This window comes from Typopeltis vanoorti, chromosome 12 (genome assembly GCF_054136105.1).
Source record: "Typopeltis vanoorti isolate ZY-2024b chromosome 12, IOZ_Tvanoo_1.0, whole genome shotgun sequence".
NCBI classification, from domain to species: domain Eukaryota; kingdom Metazoa; phylum Arthropoda; class Arachnida; order Uropygi; family Thelyphonidae; genus Typopeltis; species Typopeltis vanoorti.
The window spans coordinates 88,825,088-88,852,196 of record NC_143560.1 but is presented as its reverse complement, the minus strand read 5'-3'; the positions used below and the strand labels follow the sequence as shown (position 1 = coordinate 88,852,196).

The following is a 27,109-nucleotide window of genomic DNA, read 5'->3' as shown; positions in this document are numbered from 1 at the left end:
TCCTACTCTACTATTTAGATCCCCAACAAGGACCAACTTTTCCTTTTTCATTGTGTCAGTTGCTTTTTCTAAAGCCTCAAAAAATTCCTCCACTTCTACCTTAGTAGAACCTTCTGTGGGACCATAGGCACAAATGAGTCTCATTGTCCAGTTCCCCATTCTCATATTTGCCCACATTACTCTACTTGAGACTGACTGCCATTCAAGAAGATTAGCCTCGTATTTTGTGTTGAATACTATGGCTACTCCTTCTTTTCCTTGATTGTTATTGCCTGAGTATAACATTTTGTATTTATTGCTCAGAAAGATCTCACCAGTTTTGGTCTTTTTTGTTTCAGTCACCCCCATTATGTCGATCTGGTACTTATCTAATTCCTCAGCTAGCTCCATTTCTTTGCCATTCAGGCTTCTTACATTGATAGTACCGATCTTTAACTCTGGTGATGTTGAGTTGGGGTTTGTTTTCAGATTTGTTCCAGTAGCTGACTTTTCGTTGTTCGCCCTGGTTCCCTGGCGAAAACAACGGGGGCCTTGTTTAACCGGGCGACGCCCCAGCCGGCATGAAATTTTGTCATGTTGTACCATCATTTTTTATTTTGGTTTAACCAATAAGAATACAATTTGGTCGGCTAAATCCCAAATTGCCAGCCCATCCTCGTTCGTTCAGTATCAAAGTAGATACCCAACAGGGTGCACCACGAGAAGGTGAGGATTGGGCATTAGGTCAGAAGCCCTGGTCGGTTCTCCGCATTCCTTTAAAGGTTATGTGGAGGTCTCCTCTCAGTTATACAGCTTTGACCCTCTGACTATTCATATATTGAAAAATATCTTAAAAATTTCTGTCATGTCCTCTCCTTTCTGCCTATCTGTTAAACTTTGTAACCCACAAACCTTCAACCTATCCTTGTCGTGAGTATTCCACAGACCTCTCGCCATCCTGATCACTTGTCTCTGAATCTTTTCAACCACCACCTGGTCCTCAAGAAACACAGGTGACTAAATCTGTGCACAGTAGTCAAGATGTGGGTGAATCATAACCTTATAAAGAGGGATAATAACTTCTTTATCTTTACTTGTCAGTGTGTTTTTCAACATCCAAGTAATTAATTGAGCTATTTTACCAACTTTTGCAATATTACCTCTGAACTTTAAATCTTTGTCCACCATTATCCCCAAGTCCCTAGCCTCATCAATTTCTTGCAAACCAATACCATCAATATGATACACCATATGCAACATTTTCAATCCAAAGTGCATAACCTTACATTTTGCAACATTAAAATGACAGTCATTATCATTTGCCCACAATGCCAATTTATTTAAATCATCCTGCAGGATATCTACATCACCTTTATCAATTATCTCTCCCCAGATTTGCATTATCACCAAACAACTGAATATCCCCTCTTAAATCTTTCCCTATGTCATTGATATTCAAATTAAAGGGTACTGGCCTAGTACCGAACCCTGTGGTACTACTCTGCTCAACTCCATTAGTCACCATCATTCTCCTAGACTCCATCCCACTATATGCTACTCTCTGGTGTCTGTCCATCAGCCATCCCACTATCCATGCTACTAGCCTCATATCCATTCTCATTCTCTCCAGTTGTTGTAATAGTTTTCCATGTAGTATTCTGTCAAATTCTTTGGTAAAGTTGAGCAGTGTCATGGTAGCGATTATCTTTATCCAATTCTGCTGTCACTTGATTATAAAATGTGAATAAGTTACTAAGACAGGACCTACCCTTTCCAAAGCCATGCTGCCTTCTATAATGTATCACATCCCTATCCACCCAATGTTGTATTTTACCTTTCACCAACTTTTCAATACTTTAACAACCATTCCCAAGATATTAATTGGTCTGTAGTTTGCTACCTCTGTCTTGGAGCCACCTTTATTCAGTTTACTATTTTACCCTCTTTCCACTCCCTTGGAACCCTGCCAGAGATGAGACATAGTTTGAACATCTTCTTCAGAGGAAATGCCATTCTCTTGCACATTCACGTAATACATGGGCTGATATGCCATCTAGTCTCACTGCTGTGTTCACATTCATATTATTAATATGCTGAACACCTCCTGTCCATCTATCTCAATTTTGATTTGTGTCTCTGTAAAATCTCCACCTGAATAATCACTCAGCAATTTAACTGTTTCTTTTGGCTCAGTCATCTTCCTACCTACCTTAAGCATTGTTTAAAGTCATTCTGCCATAGTCATTTTTTCCCTTTACTTGCTGCATAACGAATAAACTCCTTTGGGTTTACTTTGGCCTGTTTGGCTAATTCTCTCTCATAGTCTGATTTGGCATTCCTTACCATACTAGTCATCACTTTTCTTGCTTGCACTTTGTACTGTTTTCTCTCTCACTCACTATTTTCTTTATATTTCCTACACTATGCTTCCTTTTTTTTTTTTTTTTTTCCAACTCTTGCTTCATATCCCTACTCATCCACTTAATTCCAACTTGGTTTAACCTCCTGACCTTTGGTATGCAGTCTGATATTGCTACCCTTAAGCAATCTCTGACCACTTGGATACCAGAGATTGCTTGAGGAAAGAATATTAGTAGTGCCATGCACTACTGACATTCTTTCCTTGTAGCTTCTCAAGCCATGGCACTGTTCCAAGATGATTCCCAAGTCTCATAATCACCGGCCTTATAGTTGAACATAAACCCCTTCTTGACAGAGAACTCCACGTCTTTGGCAACTTCCCAGAACAAGACAGCATGGTCACTCTCCCTAATTGGAGGGAAAGTGTCTACTTTGATTATGGATACATCTTCTGAAGCTATTATTAGATCCAACACCGTCAAACCCCCTTGTTCCCTCTATAACATGTTGTTTCATGGAATTATCCCTTAGCAATTGTATAAATACTACTTCTATCTCCCTCTGTCCAGTCAATGTCCTCATAGTTAGTCTCCCATAATAATTGTTTGGCCTACACTCATTGAGCTGATTTGCCAATACATGGTATCTACACCTTCCTGTGGATACTGCTACAGACCAGGATCCAACAATGTATTTTGTCCTATTTGCCTCTATCCCACACCAGACAGCCTCAAATGAACCATCTCCCTTGGACCTAATATCCTTATTAACTTCTAATTTTATTGTTTGTAATTCTGCAGCTATCATCAGCAATACCTCACTTCTTCTCCTCTCCTCCTCCAAAATGCAATACCCTTTACATTCTATCCCTATAATTTTTGGCCAAGCTAAGTTTACCAATGCCAAAAACTCCTCACCCTCATTCCTGATACTTCTTGCATTTGTGTACGTGCATTTCAATGTCCCTTTGTCTGCGGGGTTAGCCTAGTGGCTGTGCGCTTTGCAACCATATGACTGGGGAAGGAGTGTCCCAGGTTCGATTCCCATCAAAGACATGAGGAATTTGAGGATCTTCCTCAGCCATAGCCAAGTTAGCCGGTCTTGGGCATGGGCAGTAGGGTATTTTCCACCAGTTTATCTGGTGTTTTTCATCCTGCAAGCAGGCAAACCGGCCCCGTGAACACACACGGATCTATAGCCATAAATACCTAACCCCCCCACGAGGGGGCTCAACTCTCCCCAATAGGGATGGGGGAGAAAAGGGAGGAAACTCCATACGAATAAATAAATAAATGTCCCTTTGTACCCATACTTCCTTTGTGTGATGTCATTACCAATCCATTTAAACTGGAGACCTGTGAAATCCCATTTGGCATTGCATAATCATTACTGTATCCATGCTCATTTATCAGGGATGGCCAGACAGATGCTTGATTTCATCCTTCCTAACATCTCTAGTTTCCCTGGTTTTGCACTACCATATTCTCCCTAAATAACAATTTCTCCAAACATTTAACTCCTACATTATGAAGGAAACAAACAGTTATTTTGAAATTAACAGACGAATCTCTTTCAAAAGAAGCTAAGTTGTGTTGCTGTGAATTATAAACTGTAAGTCTTGTTTTATTTTATTGTTGTTAATAATGTCAGATCAAAATCAAAGGGTACTGTTCCTTCCCAGTGAAGACTCCTAAAGCTATTCATAACATTCAACACAAGATTAAAATCATTAAATTTAGTGGTGAGGCATATTTTAGACCAACATAGAAAAATATACACCTAAACAGAAATATACACCTAAAAGATGAGAGGTTTATCTTTTTACGCGATAGATACATTCCTAAAAATTACGCGTAAATAGAATTCGCGTAAAAAGAACTACTGACGCCATAGAAAAAGTGAAGATTGGTTCCAAACCTGAAATATAAGCAAAAGAATGAAAAAAACAAACATTAAATTCGTTGGAATCATAAGATTTTTATTTACATTTCATGGAGAACACACACACATACATATAATGAATTTTAATAATTTAAAAAAAAAACATATTCATTTCAGTTGTTTGCTAAGGATTCTATAAAAAAATTATGTTATTCGCTATCAGTTTCTGACAATAAATGCGAAAGCTTTCATTTTCGTGAGACTGTAATATCACTAGAACTACTAGATATGGTATTATCGTCATCAACTTCCACCTCAACTTGTGAAATTCTTGTCATGTCTTGAACAAAAGTACCACTGGTTGTTTCAGTAGTTTTAGGCATGAACTCAGTTATTAATTGCTGTGTTGATGCTTTAGATAAGTCGTGATATAATTCTCTGTATGAAGACATTAACAACTTAAGCTCACGTGGAAACTTCCCAGCATGTTCTTCATTTGGATCATGTTGGGCAAAATAATCGCCTAAATTACTGGCCAGTTTAAGATCTTTAATTATATCAGCAGTAAAAGTAGGATTATCTTGATCATTGTCATTAACTTCTTCGCTTTCAGGAGTCTCAGAAACAATCTCCACTATTTCGTCTTCGCTAAGAGGTTTATCAATTAACAATTCTTCGATATCTGCCGACGTAAGATCATCGAATCCTTTTCTGCCAATTTCACATGCCAAACTTATTATATTGGGGAATTCTGCAGTATGATTGAAGGGAACAGGAGCATTCTCTTTAACACATGCGGGCCAAATAGCTTTCCAGCATTCATTCATAGTTTCTGGTCTCATTTCAGATAACGATAATCGAACCTGATCAATACAATCCATAATTGAAAATTTTTCCCACACATCCATAACTGACAGTGTTTCATCATCATTTAGCTTGTTCAAAACGTACTGAAATGTTCGTCTGACATAATATGTTTTCAAAGTCGCAATTACCCTAATCTAGAGGTTGTAGTGATGATGTGGTATTGGGTGGCAAAAAAAAAATTGCACATATGGGTGTTCTGTGGCAGGATGACCAGGTGCATTATCAAGAATCAAAAGCACTTTAAATTCGAGACCCTTGTCATTCAAATAGCGTCTAACTTCTGGCACAAAATGTTTGTGGAACCACTCAGTGAAAATATCAATGGTCACCCAAGCTTTTTTGTTGGCCATCCATTGAACTGGCATTTTTGAAAATCTATGGCTTTCATTGGCCGTGGTCTTAATGATTGATTTATGAGCAGTGGTTTTAACATCCGATCTCCTAAAGCGTTCGAACAAAATAGGAGTGTTATGCGATCCTTTGCTGCCTTGAACCCACCAACAGTTTTTTGCATTTTTGATACATAAGTTCTGTTTGGCATTTTTTTCCAGAAAAAGCCGGTTTCATCCATATTCCAAACTTGTTCACGAGTGTAACTTCAATCTTCAATTATTTTAGCAAGTTTTTGTGGACATCCTTTAGTAGCTGTTTCATCAGCAGAAGCCGTTTATCCTTTAATTTTTATATTATGAAGATCATGTCTTATAATAAACTTAGCCAGCCAACCATTGCTTGCACAAAATTCATATTTTTTTCTCGATTGAGATGAAGTATCTGGCTGCAGTTTTTTAATCTGTTCATAAAATCTCAATGCTGATTGCTTGATGGAATTTCCGTGGCATTCTTTTTTGTACATTATTTTCTATCCACATCACTAAAGCTTTTTCGGCCTTTTCTAGAACAACATTCCTTGTGTATGATGATAATTTCGCACTTGATTTTGTACCAGAACATACCGCTTTTCTAATAGCATCTTCATTTTACTTTATAGATCTGACAGTTGATTCACAGATTCCAAAATGCTTACCTACAGCCATCGCACCTTCCCCAGTTTGAAGACGATCTAAAATTTGTATTTTTTATCCAAGGAAACAGCTTTCCTTTTTTTTTTTTTTTTTTTTTTGGTTATAGGCAACATCATGTGAGGACTGGATTAAAATCTTCGGTTAATGAAATGAAAGTTTGAAAATTACACATAGCTTACCATTTATTATTTCTTGGAAAAATTATTAATTTTATAACACGGTTTTTATTTTTATTTCACTTAAAAAATGCAAATACAAAAATGCGGTAAGTGTGTTGTCTACTCAAACACCAAATTCAAACTGCTAAGAACTGATTTTTTTTTTTGCAGTCAGTTATGTAATTCGGGGAATTCCCAATAAATGAAATTCATAAGAAATTAGAATTTTCTTAATTGAAATGAGAATGCAATTCTACAAAATTCTCAGAATTTTCTTGAATTACAGATTTTTTCCTAAATTAGACTTTAGGTTGGTCGCATAAAAGTGAAAAAAAATCATGTAAAAAAAATTATTTTTGATATCCCAATTCGCCTAACTCTGAATTCGCGTAAAAAAAATTCGCATATAAAGAGGTTTAGATCTAGTTATAGAGAAATATACACAGAAAAGAAGAGATGATCTACCATTCATGTCCCTTTTTTTATTTGCAAAAATTATTCTAAATCTTTCGTTTATGTAACTGACATAAATACAGTAGTCCCCCCCCCCCCATCAGCTGGGGATACATTTCAAGACACCCCGCAGATAGTTATAGAACCCTATATATATATATATATATATATATATACACCATGTTTTTCCTATACATACATACATTCCTATGATAAAGTTTAATTTATAAATTAGGTAAAGTAAGAGATTAACAACTAACTAATAATAAAATAGAATAATTGTAACAACATACTTTATTTTTATTACTTTTACATAAAAGTAATAAAAGTTATGTGAATGGAATATGGAATCTTAATAATCTCAGCATGCATTTTATTATTTTATGAAGAAAACTTTCACCTTTTTTTCACTTAAAAGAAAACACTTTACTGCTTCACTTTGGCATATCTGAATTGGCAGCATCACTACTCTTGCACTTTGGGGCCATTATTAAGCAAAATAAGGGTTACTTGAACACAAGCACTGCTATACCGTGACAGTCAATCTGATAACCGAGAACTACTCAGAATGGCATGCAATTTAAAAACTTATGAATTGTCTATTACTAAAAGAAAAAGCGATACGCTTCATTTCGACAATGTAAAATTACATAGGCAAATTGGATATTAGATCCAACATCATTTTAAAGTCGAATGTTTGTAGAAACTATGAAAGTTTTGTAAGTTGACCCGAGAGCTTACGAGAATAGAATCCTCTGCATCCCCGAGTTCCTTAGCTACTTAAATCAAGTAGTGCAAGGTAAAGAAATTTTGGATTGTATTCTCATATAAGCTCTCAGGTCAACTTATGAGACTTTCATTGTTTCTACAAACATTTCACTCTGAAATAATGTTGGATCTTTATTATCCACTTTGCTCATGTAATTATAAATTGCTTATTGCTTATTTCTGGAATTTTCCACTTAATATTTTTGGACTAGTGTTGACTGCGGATAACTGAAACTGCGGATAGCAAACCCATGGATAAGGGGGGACTACAATAAATGATTTATTTACATAAATAATGGCTACATCATTACTTGCATATGTGGCTGCTTAAAAATGTTATTAAATCATTAATTGCATCCCCAAGTCATGGGGGGAAGGCAGTGATTCATATAAGATGGCAGTCTGGAACCTAATGTGTCGTGTGACTGGGATACTCCTGTATGTAAAAATTAATAATCCTTCTTTAACGTAATAAATTTCATTTAATTTATAGCGTAAGTTGGATAGAAAGCAATTCCTTTAGCAAAAATAGTTTTGCTTTTCTGGATTGATATCAATGTAAGGAGTATCATGAAATTTTCAGATAATCCTGAAGTATGATTTTTAAAAAAATTTTTTTAAATTTTTGCTAAGTCTTTAAAAATAACATTGCAAACATGAATGTCGTAAGATGCATAATAGATGCATATACATAATATACACTATACTGCAAGGCAGTGTGCAATGATGGAATATGGTGGTTTGACACATATACTGTTTATTATGACCAGTGTGAACCATTTGTTATAACTCTCAGGATTGCTGAAAAGAAGATGAAGTCCTATGTTGCACTGTATTGTGTGCTAAATCTTATGCAGGATGTCGCTGGAGTGTAGGTCTCTTGTAACCGATAAATTTGTCAAAATCGTCATCTTATTAGGCATAAAGCATGCTCTTATATATAGGAAATTCTAAATTTATTTAGATGAGCTCAGTGCCAAGTATGGCAGTTTATTTGATGTAACAGAATTTGCTGGCTATGTTTCAGTTATTCTTTATAGAGATTTTATAATCTTCAAGAAGAAATATCTTAACTGAAGAGGATGCCGTTAGCATTCCACAAATTTTAGCATCTCATTGATATTAGTTTTTCTAGTTCACTTGCTTTCTTTAAAGACAGTACAGAATACTTGAATACACCTTTACAAAGAAAATGGGCAAAATATTAGCAATCTTTATAGCCACACTAGGGGGTCTGCCCCCCCTGACGCCTACCCCCCACTTCGAGTTGCGGACTGATAGGCCGGTTCTCCTTGAATTCTGATGACTCGAATTTTGAAGACTCAAAAGGGGGTTCCCCCGGCACCTATTGGGTCCAACCTACCAAATTCCGGACTGGTAGGCCAGTTCTCCTTGAATTCTGATGACTCGAATTTTAAAGACTCGACACTCAGGGTAGCCCCTGAGTTTCAAATAACTTGACAAAAAACGTGACACAAAACGCTTATCATTTTATATTATAGAATAGATAACTAGATTTTGAAACAAATTACCATTATTAAGGTTAAATTTAGAGAAAAAACAGTTTAATTAATTTTAAATCCTTCAAGGAGATTTTTAATGAAATGGTGCAATGGGATACAAATATAAATTCAAAATATTCGTTCCAATGTTAGACACTCTTATTGACAACAGTAGATTTGCTCAGTTTGATGCACTTTAATGTAACATGTTATTCAGCAATCCCTTAAATGTCATTTTGAAAAAACATGTTCCAAAGATCAACTGGAATTGTGTGAGCTTCAGTTGTATGCATTTATGAGATGTAGAACAGAAACTGGAATAGAACATCTGTAAAAATAAAAAAATTCAGATTTAGAAAAACTTTTGTATTTTGCAGTATGTATAATATGCCTGTGAGTCAGCATTTTCTGATATGAAATTTATCAAATTAAAGTACAGGAACTGTATTAAGGACACAACACTTGAACACAACAAATACTTCTAAATCAACTTGCAGAAAAAAGAATTGGCCATTTGCTTATAGATGTTGGATAGTGCTAGGCTAAGTAATCAAGAAACTGCTCTAGAGACCAAATGTGGATCTTTTCAAGTTACTTTAAGCTTCTGATAAGTGGGGTTGTGGTGATATCACAAATATCTATGTCCACAGTATGATTTAAACTCGCATACTACAGATTGGAAAGTGGGTATATTATCCACTTGAGAGCCTCTGTAGCTCAGTTGATATGGATGAAGCCCTTTGGTCGGAAAGACCTGGGTTCATTTCCTGTCCGTGATGTGAGGAACCTTTATCTGGTCTCTTTCAACTAAAAGTGAGTTAGTCGGTCTCATACAGAGGTAGGGGTTTTTCACCCGGAAACTCGGGTTTTTCATCCCTGTGAACACACACGGATCTACAGCCATGAATACTTATGACAATATGTGGAAGGGATAGGGTCCTCATCACATGCCGTAACATCCGTAGTTAACCATGAGTCTCATGATGGTAGTCAACCTCCTAGATAAGAGATGGCCTTGAATGGAATGTTATTTGCTTGGCCATGTGTCGAACAAATTTACTGTTATAACCACTATTTCCATTATTTATGAAGATAGCAACAATGTGATTGTTTTTATCAAATTTGCAGATAATATCGATTACCTTGTCATCCATCTCATGTTACACAGACATTTGTTTTCCATGGTCACTTTCAGACTGTAAACTGTTGAAATGTTTGGTTTTGCTTTTCTCATGGTTATTGAAACTTGAATAGCTGGTCTGCAGGCAAGAAATTAGGTCATCCCACCCATCATTGCCATATGTAAACATAGTATACAGGGATATTATAAAATAGAGAAAAGCTTAAAATCTTTCCTTATGCATACAGTCCAAATTTTATTTATTTATTTTTTTTAAGTGTGGTTCCCACCCACAAAAGGTTATTATAAACCTATAGTACAATAAAGGTCAAAACTGGCCCTTCCCATAATGCATAGCATTGTACATGTCCGTGAGGAGATATGCATTGCATTATGTGATGAATGCTAAGACAATTGATGTGAATCATCAACCTCTATATACAATAGCCCAGTCATGAAGTGACTTCACGTGCAAACTTTGTTTACACTTGGATAAAGGATGAAACCAAGAATATAATTTCTTGGCATCTATAATTTATAGCATAACCAAGTGGAAAAAACTTTCAACATCTAACTCTAATCTAGAGTATTTTAGTAATAAAATGTGACACCTTTTGACTACTGGAAATATGACTTCTTCATTACTTCAACCTTTGTATCACTTCTGGATCTGGTTCCCACTGATAGACCCCAATAAAGATCAAAACCGGTCTGGGTAGTGGCCCTTCCCATAATGCATAGTATTATACATGTCTGTAAGGATATGTGCATTGCATTATGGGATACTAAGACAACTGATGTGAAGTCGTTCCTCTATATACAAGTAGTCCAGTCGTGAAGTGACTTCACACACGAACTTTGTTTGCTTACACTTTGATAAAGGATGAAAATGAGTATAATTTCTTAATTTATTTTACTTTATGAATGATGCTTTCCTTCTTCATTTAGCACAATTATTATTATTACATAAGCTGAAAATTTGGGATTTATCCAACCAAATTGTATTCTTATTCGCTGAAATCAAAATAAAATGATGGTAAAACATAATTTAATTTCATGCCAGTCAGAGCATTGCCCTCTAACAAGAACTTTGCGTTTGTCAGGGAACCAGGGCAAACAGCAAAAAAGTCAGCTGCTGGAATTGACTTCTACTCAACATTAGCAGAGATCAAAATTGGCACCATTAATATAATCAGCATTAATGGAACAGAAATGGGACTAGCAGAAGAATTAAGTATCAGATTACAAGATGTTATAATAATCAGGCAATAATAATCAGGGAAAAGTAGTTGCTATAGTATTCAACACTAAATCCTAAGTTCAACACTATCCCAACATCACTCTACTTCATTATCAAGTAAAGTGATGTGGCAGATATCAGAATGTAGAATTGGACAATGAGACTTATTAGTGCTTATGATCTCACAGAGGGTTCTACTAAGGATGAAACGGAGTTATTTTTGAGGCATTAAAGAGGATAGCCAACTTGAAGGAAAAATTGGTCCTTGTTGGAGATCCAACCAGCAGAGCAGGAAAAGATTATCAGTCATGTAGAAAGATTTGGGGAAATTTTGAGAAAAGAGCAAAGCTGCTAATAATGGTAAGTACCTGCTGACATTATTATTATTATTATTACGTGACACCTCCAAGGAGTTCGAGGACTCATCACGGGAGGGAGGGTACATCTTATACGCTGGCAAATACGGTAAATGTGATTGTCTGTGGAATTACTAGTTCTGGTGAGCAGTAGATGCCGTTGGACTAAGTTGTAGTTGGTGTATTAAGTGGTGGAGACAGAGTTGTAGAGTAGGTGTCCTCCCTCGATGAGTCTTTGGATTCCCTGGAGGTGTCATGTAATAATAATAACTTGTCGTCTGTAAGGGACTGTGTTAGGTGTAATGGCTGGGTTGAATTGAAGCATTATAGGTCTATGTTAAGTATGTGGAATGGAATTTAAAACCTTTAACAAGTGTTGGATAATTTTGAGCTAACAAATATGAGGTCAGGGTTATAGCCCCACTTCCATCTGCCACCGTAGAAAGATGCAGGGAGTTTTGGATAATGTATCAGGTTTAGAGAAAAGTTTTCAGTCCATTTTTCAACAAGTTCTCCATCTTCATTGGACTTTGTGTAACCCCAGTTAATACTATGACTGTTAAAGTCACCTAATGCAACATAAGTCATGTATGCATTATTATTGAGGAGAATGTTGGGGAAGGAGAAAGCTTCTTCTTGCTCTTTATAGACTGAGGTGATTGAGATGTTTTTAAATGTGATTGTAATAATCTCAGTGTTTCTGTTGTTTGTCGAGTCAATGAACGATGGAATTAAGTTTTCTTTAGTAAATATTGCACCCATATTTATCATAGGATACCTCTTTGATGAGTTTCATGTCATGGATGTAAGGTCTGGCAGTGTCTTCCCCTCTGTGAGTTTCTTGACGGCAGAGCACATTGCAGTCATTATCGTTGAAATATTTGTGATGCGATCTTGCTTGACGCTGGAGAAATCTTCAATATTAAATGATATTACTAAAAACACACGTACTAACCACAGTAATGACTATTTAATTCGTAAATATTTCATCCCAAGTATCTTGGGACATCATCAGTAGAGTAGTTCAAACAATACTAGGAATAACATACAGTTAGGGCGCATGATTACAATGGAATCTCAATATGTGCCCTAACGGTATGTTATTCCTAGTATTGTTTGAACTACTGTACTGATTTACTGCACACATATTGAGATTCCATTGTAATCATGTGCCCTAACTGTATGTTATTCCTAGTATTGTTTGAACTACTGTACTGATGATGTCCCAAGATACTTAGGATGAAATATTTACGAATTAAATAGTCAATCCTGTGTTTTTAGTGATGAATTCACAGGTTTCATTATATAAAAACATTAAATGATATTATTTTTAGGCCTGATCCCAGGTGGGATCCTTTAGAACAGGAATTTGGAGCATTTTAGTTCGATCGCTTGTGTTTGGTTGGTAGCAGCTTAAGCTTCCCCTAATGGGTACTCGCAGGGTGCAGGAACGAGAACCTAGCTGCTGCGCATCCCGGATGTTAGTCTTGGGACTCAAGTTTTTAGCCCAGTAGTGGGATACTATCAGGATCCTGATGTCTTATTTGTGTTCAAGTTATTAAGGATTCTTCGAATTTCTTTCTGGCAAAAGATTATTGGTTGCACGCAGTGGCGTAGCTAGAGCTGTTGCCGCCCGGGACGGTCCCTGAGTTTGCTGTCCCTCTTGATATACACCAAAAATACTACAAAAAGTCAAAATGAATATATTAATTAAATTTAATTAATTAAAACACTTGTTTATTTTTGAAGTAAAACTTTAATTTCAACATTCTAAAATGTTATTTTTCTTGCTTTTGTTAGCAAAATCATCGATGACATTGGCGAAGTCTATTTCATAGTAATGTAGTTAATTCTTAATCAAATTTTATTTAGAAAAACTCCTCTCACAACTAGAAACATTTACAGCAATTGTTAGGAAAATTCGCAGTAGAATTACAAATATTGAATTTGGAACTGAGTTCTCAAGACTATTTTAGAATTAACTGCAAAAGTTCAAAAAGATTCAAATTGCTGCTCCCCCCCCCAGCTACACCACTGGTTGCACGGAGTGAGCAGCTCTGGGTAAAGTGGGTGGAGAACTTTGTCCTGGTCATGTATACAGTAATTGGAAGAAAAGAGTGATGCCATTAAGTTGGCCTTGTCTTTGGTGACTGTGGTACTCTGAATGTGAAATCAGTGGAAACATGGGTGGACAAAAGTTGCAGCCAATAGCCTTGGCATGGGAGAAAGGAAGTGAGTTTGTAGTATTTGAGAAAGGAAGTGAGTTTGTAGTATTTGGCCATTTATCTAATTTGGATTTGTTGATGGTTTTTATTACAACTGTTGTGAGCTGCGATATAGGTGGAGTGAGTGGCTTGTTTGGTCTTAAATTATGCTGGAGTTACTGAGTTTTTCCATCCTGCATTGGCTTTTTTTTTTTTTTTTTTTTTTTTTTTTTTTTTTTTTTTTTTTTTTTTTGAGAACCAAGTCTTGCATTGTGGCTGAGAAATTTTGGATGAAATGAGGGATGAGGTCCTTCATTCCTGTGAGAATGATTAATCGGTCTGAGCAGGTGTTTGAATCAGGAGAACTGGAGCAGTAGTTGAACATGAAAAGGAGAAGTGGAACTCATGGAGGTCATCCCATTTGCCACACTTGTAACTTTTTTTTTTTCAGGATGAAACCGAGAACAATTTGGGTGAAGGTTCTTCCAATTCAAAGACTTGTATGAGGCTGTGGTCTGAGTTACTAGGAGAACTAACATCCACAGTATATTTGGAAGGGTACCTGTTAGGAAGAGATGTATTGGAAGATTTGAAGGGGGTTGTTAGGAATATTCTGGTATAGAGATTGATGACCTGTGTTAGGTTATTGCTAATGTCAAACATCTTGGCATCCATTTATTATAATCCTTTATCCAAGTGTAAGCAAACAAAGTTTGCACCTGAAGTTTCTTCAGGAATGGGGCAACTCGTGGGAAAGGTGTGTTATTTTTATTGTTTGCCGTGTTATTATTTTACATATAAGTGTAAAACTCTATATTTCTTGTATTAACTATCTCTTTAAACTTTTGCAAAGATAAATCTTGTCTTGTTTAACCCTCAACTATATCCCCTGTCCGCTGCGCCTTTGTTGTAATCTTTCGTGGCCTCTCCTTCAATCTTAAATCGTGTGCAGTTTTCAAACAAGGAGAATTCACCCTGATCTATGAATTCTGGGGTCAAGTCCTTTTCGGAATCAAGAAAATTTATTTGTTTAGCTGTGCCATCTTGATTCCTATACAAGAGAGAACTTCTTATCAGGGATTTGATCTACAGATTATCATGATTCCAAAAAAATTATCAAAGTTAAACAAGCCCTTACTAATATTTCTAAACAGCAGTCATGACCATTTCCCACGCTTTTACTTATATAGGTTCGATATTTTTAGCAGGTGGTGCATTGGCTTGGAAGATCATGCACGTATTTTGGGTTGAGAAACAAAGAAATTTATTCATTCTAAAATACAATACATGTTAATCAAAAGTTAAGCTAAATGAAGGTTCCTAAAATTATGCAAAATTTAACAAACAAGATCTAGTTCACAATAGGTATCTCTCATTAGGTAATATTAACAAATCCAAACTGTCCTTAACCTGATTACTTAACACAATATGTAGATGAATGCCTTGCTTCTTCCTCAATTAATGCACGTACAGCACATCGAATTCAAACTAACCTTAAACTAATGACAATTCTTGTAACTCTATACTACCATAACTACAAAGATCCTTGTTAGAGGAATAGGTACTAAAGTCCTAAAATCTGTCTTAAAGTCTGATCCACAGGAAATTTTACACTGTAGCTCACTCTGGCCTAAGAATTACACAATACAATAAGAAATAAAGCTTTACGTTACCAACCAGACGAATTCATTAGGAGATACTTCTCATTGTGTCTTCTTGTAGGTTTCTTTCAGGTCATCACCCTATTCATTGAGCTGTTGTTCCTTGCCTTGACTTCTTGTTGATTTCAAATCATAGATCACTTCTTTACCTTATGTCCAAGAATCTGTCTAGCAGAAGGGTATGGCTGGAGCTATACGAAGTTTCGGCGTACACTGTTTGTCCCGTTGCATGGATGGCTATGCTCGGACAAGCCCGCTATTTTGACCATATTACCGCCGCTGAACGACTCCCGCTCGAATCTGTCGCCTCGAAGCTACAACCCACCACACGGTGTTTTGGTGTTTTCTCTCCCCCCCCCCCCCCCCGTGTGGAGGGAAGAAAACACCAAAACCTAACCTAGGAATGAAAAAGGCAAAAAGCCCGCAAACTCGCATCACTATGACTTTTATATGCTCCGTGTCTGTTCTCCCTAATACGTCATTGATTTGCAGACGCACCTAATTCTCCTTGCACACTTAACCTTCTCTCATTGCGTTTCCGCATGGGCAGCTTGCACGTGCTTTGGGTTCATATAGCAACTGCCTGCGGTCATGTTTATAATCAGATTACAATAGATTACTCTAAACTCTAACCTTGTTATTACAATGTCACCTCTACATTACCGTATTTCTTGTCAGTTATTTAAGGAACGTACAAAATATTTACATAGAAAAATTACATGAATGGACTTATTACTATATATATAAGGATTTCTATTATCTATATACAAGTAATTCTTTTTAGGAGATTTCTTTGCACTTCAGTTAAATTGATTGAAATACTCAAAGACAATTTAAGTGTTCATTCCAGATTTAACAGGTGGATCAAGTTCTCATCACTTTTCTTAGTATTCCATAATGCAAAGCACATCTCCTTGTGGATATGTACAATGCCATGCATTATGGGAAGGGTCACTACCCAGACTAGTTTCGACCTTTATTGAGGTCGATTCAGTGGGGGCCAGACCCAGAGGTGATACCAAGGTTGAAGCAATGCAGAACTCATATTTCCATATGCCAGTTGCCAAAAGGTGTCATGCCTTATTATTAAATTACTCTGGATTAGAGAAAGATGTTGGAAGTTTTTTCTCACTTGGTTAGACTATAAATTATATATTTAGTTTAATCCTTTATCCAAGTGTAAGCAAACAAAGTTTGCGCCTGAAGTATCTTCAGGAATGGGGCAACTCATGGCAAAGGTGGACTAAGTTCTCATCACTTTCCTTAGTATCTCATAATGCAAAGCACATCTCCTTGCAGACATGTACAATTCCATGCATTATGGGAAGGGTCACTACCCAGACCAGTTTCGACCTGAAGATACTTCAGGCGCAAACTTTGTTTACACTTGGATAAAGGATTAAACTAAATATATAATTTATAGTCTAACTAAGTGGGGAAAAGCTTCCAACATCTTTCTCTAATCCAGAGTAATTTAATAATAAGGTGTGACACCTTTTGGCAACTGGCATATAGAAATATGAGTTCTGTATTGCTTCAACCTTGGTATCACCTCTGGGTCTGGTTCCTACTGAAGTGACCTCAATAAAGGTCGAAACCGGTCCGGGTAGTGACCCTTCCCATAATGCATGGAATTGTACATGTCTGCAAGGAGATGTGCTTTGCATTATGAGATACTAAGGAAAGTGATGAGTTGCTACCTTTGCCACGAGTTGCCCCATTCCTGAAGATACTTGCTAACACTTGGATAAAGGATTAAACTAAATATATAATTTATAGTCTAACCAAGTGGAAAAAACTTCCATCACCTTGGCATCTCTGCCTGCTTGATTGGTGGGCTGGAGAAGAGAGCCAATTTGAGTTGTGGACATTGAAGTCCCCAAAAAGCATAACCTCACTAGGGAATTTTGACTGCAAAAAAATCAGTCTTTAGAGAGAGAGAGATCAGAGTGGGTATAGGAGTTTGGAGAGTGCTAGAGACAGCAACAAGTTGGTTTGATTAATCAAACTGGGGGGTGGGGGGGGAGTTGGATTCGAGGTTTGCAATCTGAGAACAAGTACCTGTCTTGTGGCAGAAGAAACTGTTGAATATGTTATGTGGACAGTGGTTGTAGAGGTTGCCAGCTGCGATTCTGTAATATGGAAACTATTTTTGTTTGTATTTTTGTAAGAATTAATGTTGGCAATATTTTGATTAGATTTATTTATTTATTTTATTTTTTTGAAGTCAAGTCTTATACACTTAAAGAGCAAGACATGCTTGTCTTCTACAACCATCCATGTCCCAGGTAGAATTCGAAGCCACAACCTGTTGGTTGGAGCTGATTACCTACTTGAGCAACCGGGACAAGTAGGCTGGTTTTTGTTGATTTCTATGGTTTTTGAATTATTTGCAGGAGAGTTTTTATGATCTATAGTAAAATTTTCTTTTATTGAGTTGTAATCCATTATATGTATGGAGAAAGAGATCATAAGGAATAGGGGCATGCAATGAGGGATGACAGACTCCCAAACATACCACCTACATAGAGTGAGCCCAGTTTCCTGTCTCCGTATTGCTTCAGTAGTTCTCCCTCCATTCACAAACTTGCAAAGTAACGATAACAAGATTTAACACTAGTTAATCAGTGCACCCATACACTGTCTATCATGAAAAGACCATTAAGAACATAGAAAATAAATATCAGGAAAGTGTGAAAATATTTTGGAAGCTATTGAAAAAGCTTAGAAATGGAGAAAAGAGTACTATAAAAGTAATCAGATGATCAAGATTTGCAGTAATTACTTTTGAGAGATTTGCTAAATGAAGCAATCAGTGACAGTATAGCTGTAGAAAAAATTCAAGAGGAATGCAGTCAGGAGTATGTATCAATACTTGAGGCAGGAAAAAACTTTGAAAAAAAACAAAAACTGGAAATATGTCCAAAGTCAGTTGGTGGAGATCATATTTGATCAGAAATGCTCAAATATGGAAGTACAAAAGTTTTACAGAGGTTGCATTGCATAATTCAGAAGACCTGATCAGAGGTTTAATTCCTGATGGTTGGAGTGGAGCTCTCATATCTATTTAAAAAAATGAAATGAAACCATGTGAGAATTGCAATGGAATTTCCTTACTGACTAGTACAGTAAGTGAGAAGAGTAAGCAGTTCAGGCCAAATAGAGGTTGTCAAGATTAGATTTTCACTTTAAGACAGTTGAGAAATCATAGAAATATAACAACGATCTGTATTTAAGTTGTGTATATCTGGAAAAGTCATGTGACAAGATGCCAATAGAAAATCATTTTCAGAATGCTACAGTTAATATGGTTGGCATTTAGAATTAAAGGAGGTAAAGGAAGATGGTTTGGTGTTAATTTAGGTGTGAGACAAGGATGCACATTATCTCCATTGTTAATCTATCATCTGTATGGATCATTATGAAGGAAAGTGGCGTTAAACCTGATATCAGGATTGGAGATGTCAATCTCAGCTTCATACTACAAATTGGTCTGCTATGCAAACTGGTCACTTCAGTTGACAACCATGGCCAGTTTGTAGTAACAATTGAAAAATGTGTGGCTGAATATCATGCAAGCTTCTATATTACAAAAAGTATTACTATCTTATAAATAGGTTCATATCACAAAATGATCCTAATTCTGTTGCAGGGCTATATACAAGGTAGAGTGATTATCTAGAATTGATTTATTTACTGAGTTCACAGATATAATAAAAAAGCAGAAACCTAGGCCAAAATAAGTCAGAAATATAAGCTCTGATTTGTAACTGAACATCATTTCTCATTCATTTGATTTGATATACTTTTAAGATATACAGATGAAATACAACACGAATGTCAGTATCCTGAGTAAGATCATGGCTCCACTTATTAGAGGCTTGAAGTGGATTGAAAAAGGTCCACATTTTGTCTCTAGAACAAGGTTTCTGAATTGTGTAAAATAAAAAATATGACATTGATAAAAATGGAGGGAAAAAATCATTAACGTACTCACTGCCCTAATGTACTATAGGTTTACAACCTTTTGTGGAAAAGTTAACAATTTGCTATAAAAAAAAATAATAATTAAAAACCTTCATGGTGCATGTAATTAAACTGAAACCTTACTAAAATGAGTCACCCTGGATATGTGAATAGCACCAAAATCTAATCAAAGTATTGGTGAATCCTGCTTGCTGTTAACAAAAGTACTATTTTACCCCCCCCCATAGGAAATTCCTCCTTTTTTTTTTATAAAAAAAAGTATTCATTTCAAAGCTGCAGTAAGTTACCAGATATCCAGATAGAATTCCAATATCCAGCCCTTTCAAACTGTAACCAACATCTGAAAATCTTTCCAATCTCTGCCAATAGTAGCTTTACTGATCTTTTGAATGTTCAATTTAATATTGACGAGATAGGAAAATTGATCATTCTGATGTTTTAATTGTTTTTTTTCAATCACTCACACACACACACACACAGCTTGACAGATTATACAAAGACCTACTTGCCACACAAAAAATGTACTCACCCATGACCTTATTTTTTAATGACGTCTTATGATAAGTCCGTGAGAGTTCCAGAAAAATATTGTATTTTGTCCAGTCTGCAGCTACTCACCAGCTATCAAAATCTACATATGAGAACAAGCGTAATTGTCAAGTCTTTGTATGTGCACACTCCCACACATCAGTATTTTTGAATTGTTCAGATTCATTGTTTGCTGTAATTATTTACATAAAAGGGAAAAATATAGAAAACCAGATGGGACTACTGTAGAGTGCCTTTCATCCACTTTCGGTATAGCACTCTTATAGACCATAGACTTCATTACAAACACAATGAAACCTCGAGCCTGCCTAAGCTATATTGATGATTTGATAATCTTTTTGCTATTTGCCCTCATGGCCCAGATGCATTAGGTGCAATACACTTCACAATAGAAAAAGAATCAGATAACTGTCTACCCTTCATAGACATTATAATAAACCAATACACACACACACACAATGGAAGATATTTTACATAAATAGTCACATCATTGGTTTGGTACAGATATGTTGATGATGTATTTGCTGTATGGAACTCCTCCTTATCCGATCTTCGTGAATTTCTTGAACAAATTAATTTAATAAATCCAAGAATCAAATTTACACTGGAATTGACAGACAACAATTGTTTTCCTTTTCTGGATGTTCTCATTTTATGTCAACCAAATGGTAGTTTACAGTTCTCAGTATATAGAAAACCAATTCATACAATAAATACATTGTTTGTATAGTTCGCCCACCGTTTGTAGATCTCTCCTTGCCATTTTGCCAAGAATAGTCGATTCATGCTGAAGGGGAGAAAGAAATGAAGGATGTACGAATTGGTTGCCAACATGCGAAATCACGTGCTTTCTTGTCTGTCGCTGTACTAGTATTAGCTTGATTTTTGTTGTTCGCCTTTTTGCATTATTTTTTTATTATTAATTTGTATGATGGATCCAGTACAGTCAACAAGTTCTGTTGTTAAACGTTTCAGTAGCTCTTGCAAAAGAATATGAATAATGCTGACATTCTGCGAAAAAGAATCGTCTCCTTATTCCCCTTTCTCAAGTCATAAAACGTGCAAGTGCAATTGCGGGCATATTGGGGTCGACTGTTAAAAGAATTCGTAGGGAATCAAAAGGTGAAGGTAAGCCAAAATTTAAATCTCCTAAAAAAAAAGCACCAGAGTAAAGAAAACCATCGAAACTGTAGAAGTAGAACTATTCGAAATTGATTCCTGTGCCTAAAGAAAAAATTAATTTTCCTTGGAAAAGAGAAACTGTAAGGAAAATACTTCACGAAATCGGATTTTGTTTTAAAAAGTCCCAGAATAAAAGGAAACTTATTGTGGTACGAAGTGACATTGTTTTATCTAGAACACAGTATTTGAGAGCAATAAGACGTTTCAGGGAGGAGAAAAAACCGATTGTGTATCTAGATGAAACTTGGATTGATAGTAATTTAACTTATGGAAAATGTTGGCAGTCTAAAGAAGAATGTGGAGTGCTACAAACTGGAAATGCCTTGGGGCACATAATAGTTTTGTGTGCGGGTGGAGAAATGGGTTTTTTACCGAATTCAAACTTAATATACAAAGCCAATTACCATAGGCAAATGAATTCTACAATCTTCGAAAAGTGGGCAGAAGAAAAACTGATTCCAAACCTTCCTAAAAATGCTGTTGTTATAATTGATAACGCTTCATATCACTCTATTCGATCAAACAAAGTTCCAAATTAGTCTAATAAGAAGCAAGTTCTTATAGATTGACTCTCTGCAAATAACATTTCTCATTCCCCAGATATGCGAAAAATTGACTTGCTTAATTTGGTCAAAAGAAACTCGCCCACAACTAAACTATTTAAATTCGACACGATGCTCAAAGAGCATGGATTTCTAGCTTTGAGACTACCACCATATCATTACGATATTAATACTCTTGAGTATGTTTGGGCAGAAGTGAAAAGTTTCATTCGCCATCGCAACGTAACTGGAGATATTGATATGTCAAAACTTTTTAAGCTTTCAGAACAGGCGATTGAAAGTATTACAGTTCAAAACTGGGGAAAATATTGCTTTCATGTCACCTCATTGGAAAATATGTATTGGGACAGAGATGGAATTATCGAAGAATTATGCGAACCTTTGGTGATCAGTTTAAGTGAAAGTGATGGCGATTCGGACACCGATTCAGATGACTGTGAAGATTAAAAAATTTGATAATGGTATTTTTTTCCAACCTTTTTTTGCATCGGTTCGTTAAAAGTGACAACAAGTCATAAATAATTAATTGGTTTAGGACATTAAAGTGTCACAGTTCTCTGAACTATAAGTTTAGAATATCTAAGTTCATTTGAAAAAATTTCTGTTTTTCTGTATAATTATTTTTATTTTATAGAAAAAAACTTTCTTAAAAATAAACTTAGTTAAATTTTTGTTTTATGCTATACCCTTTTTAATTTTGTTAATACTCTATGTACATTTTTCCAACTGTTATACAAGCAAAATAGTTACACTTTAAAAACTACAATGTTCGTAAAAGAAAAGCTAAATTTTCCGACCTGTAATAATAAACAAACACATCCCAGAAGACAGATTGATTACCCTATTATCGGAATGGATTCTCCTTTTTCTGACATGCGCAGAAGTGTCGAGGGACCTCTAATTGGTGGGCAAACTATAATTCTCATCATCACCCTTATCAGAATTATGGTATAATCAAATCCTTAACTAACAGAGCTCATAAAATTTATTCTACAGATTCTCTTCTAAACAAAGAACAGTTTATTATCAGAACTACTTTTATTGCTAATGGTTATAATACAAAAACTATCAAAAAAATAATCAGTAATTACGGACGTCATCCTAACCCACCTCAAGAAGAAATTGCTAGAATTTGTATTCCATATGTTAAGGGACTTTCAGAAAAAAAAATTTCAAGATTACTTTAACAGATTAATGTACAAGTTGCTTTCCATCCAGCTTGCAAACTTAATACATTCTTTATCTCACCTAAAGACAAATATTCTCCTCTATCTTATCCTGGAGTTTACAGAATCCCATGTTCTTATGGCTTGGGAAAATTTAAATTTAAACAAAAATTTAACTAAGTTTATTTTTAAGAAAGTTTTCTATAAAATAAAAATAATTATACAGAAAAACAGAAATTTTTTCAAATGAACTTAGATATTCTAAACTTACAGTTGAGAGATCTGAGACACTTTAATGTCCTAAACCGATTAATAATTTATGACATGTTGTGACTCTTTTAACAAACCTATGTTATTATGAACAAACTGGTCGATATTTACAGATTTGTCTTGAAGAACATATTGAATACATTCTCTTAAAGAACCTAACAAATCTGGTTTAGCAAGTCACGCTTTATCTACAATACACAGGATTCAGTGGAACAAAACCAAAATATTACACAAACATTGCTTTCTTCTGGAAAGACTACAAAGAAAGCTGTGAAGCACTCATTCACAACTCAAACCTGAACAAAAGCAATTGCTTAAAACTTTCTCAATTCTGTGAAGTTATATTAACTAATACTCACCATTCATGTGTGCCTTAATTATAATTAAAATTTATTTATATTTAAAAATCATCATCATCATGGCTATCAAGGATTTTGGCCTACAGTGGCCTGTTCTGGCCTTAGAATTTATCTTTGAATCTTTTAAGAGGATGTCTTGGTTTTCTTTTTTCCTAATGGCTTGTATTTTAAGGCTTGCTTTGGTAATCTTTCTGTCTTCATTCTTTGAACGTGTTCCATCCATTATGTTTATATTTTTTAAAATTTTTTAAGCTGACAGAAAAAGGTAATCGGAATGAATCTATATTTAAAAATAATTAACTAAATTAATTTATTGTAATTTATTTTGAATATCTATTAATGCAGATGGAGCTATTCTCCTACAACCAATACAGCACAGAATATCACATACTTTCAATTAAATTATTCTTTTTAGAGTTTTCCTATAACTGTATTGACAATGGCTATGAAACTTAGCTGAAAATTTTACAAATACAAATATTAAACATAAGTGATTCTGGTAATATTTTGATAAATTCTTTGGCTTATGTCTCAATTTTTAGATGAATTCGTAATCTGCTTTGTTGTCCTCACAATTTTAGCAAAATGTCCATGAAATTTCAAGTCCCTATCCACCATTACTCCCAGATCTTCCATCTCCTCCACCTCTTTGAAAATATTTCCACTGGTCCTATATTCTGCATCCCATCTTTGCTTCCCAAATTTTAAAACCTTACACTTTGCTACATTAAACTGATATCACCATACACCTGCCCATTCCTCTTACATGAATTCAACTTTCTTAACCCAAGTAATACCAGTAATACCAAGTAAAGTCGAAACTTTTGAATGTCTTTGAACCTTTTATTGACATTGTTTCCTTCATTTGTAAGCACTCTTAATAGTCTCCAAAACATTTTTTTTTTTCATCTTCATAATATTTATCTTCTATGCTATTCTCAAAATCTTCTCATTACTTTTTTGCTACTTAACAGCTTTTCTTTGTATGCCCAGTTTGCTGGCCAGGAACTTTTCTACATACTTTTTTTTCTTCCCTGGACTACTTCTTTCATTTCCTGTTTCTTGTTTTCAAACTCTTGCACTTTTAATAAATAATATTTCTATAGTTTGAGTCAGTTTTCATCTGAAAGCTGACTGATTCTTTTTAACAATTATATACACATTTTCTTTTAATTGTGATATACTGGTAACCCTTGTTTTACATGGGGGGGGTTGCATTGCAAGAAATCAATGTAAAGCAAATTTCCATGTTAAATAGGGATATTGTTCTTTCGTGTCTTTTGATTTTTTATTGATTGAGTTTTTTCCCTTCTATTTTTTACAGACAGAATCCTTATTTGTTATTATTTTCATGTTGATGGGTATTGATTTTTAATTTAAATCTCCAATCCACACACTTAATGTTTTTCCAACTCTTAGATGTTTTCCCTCTGAGAATTTTTTTTTACAAAGAAAGGAATGATGTTTTTACCCATTTCTTTCACTTAATCCTTATCTTTAAAGGTTGTTCTTATTGTCAACTCACTTAATTTAAATTCATGTGTGATTCCAACAATCATAAAACCTGACTCAAGTTTTTGTGTGATTTTTAACTTTTATTCAAAGTGTGATAACAGCACACCTCTTTTTATGTGCCGATATATCTCTTCTATACAACTCTTATTGACAGGTTTATTACGGGTGCATATTAAAACTGTATAAATTATGTATGTGTGTGGAAACAATAGCATTGGAAGTGTATCAAACCATTGTTTACATACCTCTGTTTTTTAAGTTCATCTTCAAATCAGCAATGAATTTTGAACTTGCAGATATGAGGTGACGTGATGCGCACATGGCACCTGCATTCAAGTGCATAGCAACGTATAGACCATGGCAGAAAGAAAACCTGTGTAAAAACAAAGCTACATAAATTGTTACCATTTTTATACTAGATCTATAAAACCATTTTTATACTATATACTTTTGTGCAAAACTAGATGACATCCATTTCAGATTACTTATATATTCTGATAACTTGGATCAGTCTGAAGATATCACTATCAACACTAATATCAACAAAACTTCTTGTCTGTTCTCACTATTTGAAGTTGTGCACATTTTTATGTTGAACCTGGTAGTAATGACTGATCCAGATTTTGAGGAGAATCTAATTTTCCAAAACATTTCTGTAGGTTTTGGGATTCAATTAAATTAAAGATGCCAAGAAATTATATTCTTGGTTTATGGTTTATATTCTTGGAATATAATTTATTGGCATCTTTAAACCAAGTAGAAAAGTTTCAACAACTAGCTTTGATCCAGAGTATTTTAATAATAAGGTGTGACACCTTTTCACTAATTGTATATGGGAAATATATCACTTCTGGGTCTTGCTCCCACTGACGAGACTTCAATAAAGATCAAACTAGCCTAGGTAGTTGCCCTTTCTACAATTCTTAGCCAATTCACCCAAAGGATGTGTGCTTTGCATTATAGGATACTAAGGAAATTATTGTGGTCATTAGCTTCTATAAGCAAATAGCTTAGTCATGAAAATACCTCATGTGCAAACTTTGTTTGGTTATTATTACTTGACACCTCCAGGGAGTCCAAAGACTCATCAAGGGAGGGCACCTACTCTACAGCTCTGTCTCCACCACTCAATCCACCAACTACAATGAACTGCGACTACCATCATCCTCCACACCAACACCGTCTACTGCCCACCACCATTATTTTCACAGAAATTACAAACATCCATGCCCACAGGCAGGATTTGAACCTGCAGCCTTTTGGCTGGAGAGCGGATACACTAATCACTTGGCCAACCAGGCTGGCATATTATACTTAGATAAAGGATAAACAGACTTTGGTACCTTTAATTTAATTTATAACCAAGTGGAAAAACTTTCAACAGGTTTGGAATTCATTTCTTGCTCTTTTCATTAGGTCTTTATTAAGAACTGACTTTTAATTTTCTTAATATATCAGCATATAACATATCTTTCCATTTTTTTAATATATCTATTTATATCTTTGTACTTATTTGAAAAATTACTGTACTTCTTTCCTTCTGTCCCTTTCATTGTAACTGTAAGTACAAATAACTTATATTGTCATTTCCCATTTAAAAATTTGTCCACATGAATGTAAGGTTATGCATTTTGGGGTGAAAAGATTAGCAGCAGTATACTACATTGGTGGAACTGTACTCCAAGAGATTGATGAGGCCAGTTGGGAGTGTTGGTGGATAGGGAGATGAAGTTTAGGGGGCACATTGCAAAAGTAGCTAAATCAGCTCATCAACTCACTTGGTTGTTAAAAAATACCTTGACGAGCAGAGACAAGCAAGTTATTGTACCTCTGTACCGAGCCTTGATAAGACCTCATCTCGACTACTGTGCCCAGATTTGGTCACCTCGGTTCGTTCTTGATGGGGAGGAGGTGGAGAGGATCCAGAGGCGAGTGACTAAGAT

The 27,109-nt window shown here is 35.3% G+C and overlaps 1 protein-coding gene across 1 annotated transcript in view; it reads left to right on the top strand.

Moving 5' to 3' along the window:
* AIMP3 (aaRS-interacting multifunctional protein 3) overlaps positions 1 to 27,109 on the top strand; it is a 76,911-nt gene that overhangs the window by 33,731 nt on the left and 16,071 nt on the right. The gene's annotated exons all lie outside the window — the stretch shown is intronic.